Genomic DNA, 3,966 nt, shown 5'->3' on the forward strand with positions numbered 1-3,966 from the left:
ACCTGCAAAATTTGAGAATTTTTCGAGAAGAATAGCTATTAAACTGGGTTCGTTCTTTACACCTGGTCAAAAATCAAATTAATCTGCCATTGTTGAGAAAAAAATAAACTGCGATTTTTTGGCTGGGAATTTTTTTCTGAATTTTTGGTCGAGTATTTTAGACTGATAGGGCTAGCAGTATAAAAAATTTCAGAATTTTTCGAGGTGTTTTCATTGGGTTTTGGTCCTCGTACTTTCGATCAATTTCTGGACTGGTTTTGTGTGTTTTCTCATCCACATAAACATGGAAAATAAAAGTTGGTTTGAAGCATTTATGATGGAAATCAAGAAAATGAATGAATGTTTGGATAGAATTGATGCTCGTTTTCAAATTCGTGACGTGAGATTTGGTGTACAAGATATGTCTTATGAGAAAGAGAAACTAGAGCAACCAATTGTTGAGGCTATATACGAGGAAAAGATTGTATCTTTACCGAGTGATAATCTTACAAATCCAATTTTAGAGCAATCTCATGAACAACTAGTAGAAGAAAAAGAAATTATGGAGCACAAAAGTGTATATTTGTCTAGTTTTGTTGACGAGGAGGTTACATTTGAACTATCTAAGTTGGTAGCAAAAAGTCAAATTTCTACAACTTCCTTTGATGGTGATAATTGGGATACAAATATTTTCACGTATTATTTCCATTATATTGATTGCATTGACAAAGGTCTGTCATCAATTAAAATTTTGGAGCATTCAATTGAAGTTTGTGGTGCATTCATTGGTGTAAAATATAAGCATGACGTGGTTGGATGAAGACATATTCTTTTAGCTCATGTTCGATTAATTTGGATGATATCTTGGTTCCATGATTTGCTAAAACTTGGGACAAGTTTTTTTCAAGAGGGGGAGTATGATGCGGTTCCAAGGCATCAATATTGTTATTATAATTATTTTTATTGTTATTTTTAGTTTATTATTAGATGACCGAATTTATTAGGATATTTTTGTTAGTTTAATTCGGTTAGTATAAGATAAGCTTAACTTTAAAGATCATATTTGCAAAATATTATCTTTACAAGTTTGAGTAAGTTTCCTAGTTAGATTAGAATTTGTTTTACCGATTTTTAGGCTAATTATTTAGCTTATAAATACGTGATGGTGTTTAACGAAAAGTATGATTGATTGATTTGAAATTTATAAAGTTTTACGTAAGCTTGTGCTTGTGTATTCTTGGCCTAGTTTAGGTTTTAAGCTCGTGTTGCTTAGCGTTTCTTGACCGAGACTCAAGATTCCAAACCTTTTCAACTGCGATTGAAGGTTATATCCATCAAAATTCATATCAGGCTACAGGATACTCAAGTAAGGAAGTTGAAGGCAACATACATATTGTGCTCAAATTATATTTTTCATGGAAAATACAAAAATATCATATGATTAGAGGTGGAACAAGGAGGACATATCTATAGACACTTTATTATACGTACCAAATGTAACAAAGAATGTTCATTTTACAAGACACATATGTACCTTTAAGATTTAATGGCTTACTTTCATGTTTATGAACAATCACATGTTATAGTATAGAAATGTGTTATTATTGTTATTAAGTAATTAAATAAAATTATTTTATGTTTAAAATTATTTTTTAGCAACATTTTATTTAAATAATAAATATAATTCTAAGACGTATGTATTTGCATACGTCTTACTATATTATTTACACATAACTCTTGAAATGAACTTTTGATGATACAAATATGAACATTTGTTGAAACATGAATAAACAAGAATGAACGTTTGATGATGCAAACTTCCTATTATTAAAATTATTTAAATGTAGTATTCCTTATAAATAAATTTACTCTCATTTTTATTTATAGAAAATTCTTAAAAATACAATAATTCAGAAAATATATTAATTTTAACAAAAAAAATAAAATAAAAAAACTCCTTGTTACAAAAATGAACGTTTAATGATACAAAAATGAACATTTACCAATACATAATTGAGCATGTTACAAAAATTTACAACAAATTCATAAATGAAAAGTGGAGAGGCGGGGCACACGCAAAGAGGGGTAGGGGGGTACATGCAGTGTGTTCCCTGGCATGGGGTGTAGGTAAAAATTTGTAGAATTTTAATTGGTATCGACCTGGATACATCAAATCCAGTTATAGAGTACTTCACCCATATTTTACAAACAATGTAAAACAACAAATTACAGCACCATTACATATTTTACTCCATTTCTAATTAAACTTCATCTATTTGCAACTAGCAGCTAAAGGAGGACCACAAAGACACATATTATTATGTCAAATTTTGTCCTTGCGAACGTCTTCAACCCAGTAGGAATCTTCCCACAAAGTTGGTTGCAAGTCTTGTAACTAACATCAATGCTCTTCAAGATCTTTGTAGAGGAGTTTTGATGATGACATGATAAACAATCTTTAACTAATGAGATTTCTCTAAGTGTTAAACTAATGCAAGTGAAGTACACTTAGGAAATGAAAGTGTAATTTGACTACGAAGATTTTAAAGAGAAATAAGAGAAAGATAGAATATATAAAAGAAGAGTTTAACACTAGAACTAGACAGTGATTCTTATCAGGATCACGGAGAAAATCTTCCTAACAAGAGCAGGACAGCAAGCAAAGTAGACAAGTTTGGTTAGCACTGAAGACGCCAAGTTTCAAAGGAACTAGGACTGCGAGTTCCAACAAGATGTTGAAGAAGTGAAGACAGTATAATCCTAATCTTAGTATGCAAAGAGGAGTAAATGTGATGAATCACAATAACTTAATTGACCCCTCTAAACAAGCTAATGTTCAACTACTTTCCAATGAATCATAATAACTTGACCCCTTTATACAAGCTCATGTTCAACTACTTTCCATCTCTTATGATCCAACACCTAGCTCATTGTGCTCTTAAAAGGACCAAAGTGCGTTATGATGCATTATTATCAACTATGTTTGAAAGCCTAGAGGTTAAGCTTGAGGGATAGATACTACGGGGGCTTGAGAGAGAAAGAAGAAAATGTTATCAATGAAGAAACTTTGAAGAATGGCTTTAGATTGACAGTTGCAAATGGAAGAAGCAAGAGAATGAAGGCTCAAAGTAGAGACTTTTTAAGAGAATTAATAAAATATAAAGTATATTTATTTTAAGTTTTATGTAAAAGAAAGTTAATTGAATTTGGATACTTGGTAGAATGCACATAAAAATTGGTCAAAGAGAGAATTAAAGATTGGTTGATTATAGGAAAGTTTGTTTTGGAAAAATATCTTTTTCCGATTTATCACTTGAATAAAAATATTTTAGTTTCGGAAAAATATCTTTCAAAATTGGTTCAACTAATTTCCTAAACTTGCGCAAGTATTGTTGATTAAGTCTTCTCCACTAAACGAAGAAACTGCTTCTAAGTTGTTCAACATGCCCTGAGTTTGGGACATGTTTAAAGCACTGGAAATAGTGGAGGATGCTAGCATTGATGTGCAGCAGTAGTGGCGTAAGTGGAGGAAGTTGTGGCGGTTTAATCAAGCTATAAATATCAAAGTTGTTTTTTGGAAAAACTTCACCCTTGCTCAATCATATTTTCTATCTTCTTTATTTTCTAAAAGAGTCAAGAGTAGCGTGCATTTTACTTTAGTTGATAACTTTCTTATTTTCTATCTTTCAATAAATTATTTCTTTTCATTGTAATTGGGGATTGGGAGTTTGAGTGAACTCTAGAGAAGTTACTAGAGAAAGAGAGAAAAAAGAAAGAGGAGAGAAGAGCAGTAAGCTGAGGGACTTACTGCTGGGAACTTCATGTTCGTTGAGGAACTTAGAGATAGATGAGTCTTTAGCTTGTAATAGGTTTATTATTTCCCTATTCTAGTAAAGAATCTTTCCTAAAATCCGAAGTGGTCGTGCTTTTCTTCTTGTTATGGCCAAGAAGTTTTCCACGCTAAAATGTCTTTGTGTGACTTTAAGT

The sequence above is a fragment of the Chenopodium quinoa genome, unplaced genomic scaffold (assembly GCF_001683475.1).
Source record: "Chenopodium quinoa cultivar QQ74 unplaced genomic scaffold, ASM168347v1, whole genome shotgun sequence".
Taxonomy (NCBI): domain Eukaryota; kingdom Viridiplantae; phylum Streptophyta; class Magnoliopsida; order Caryophyllales; family Amaranthaceae; genus Chenopodium; species Chenopodium quinoa.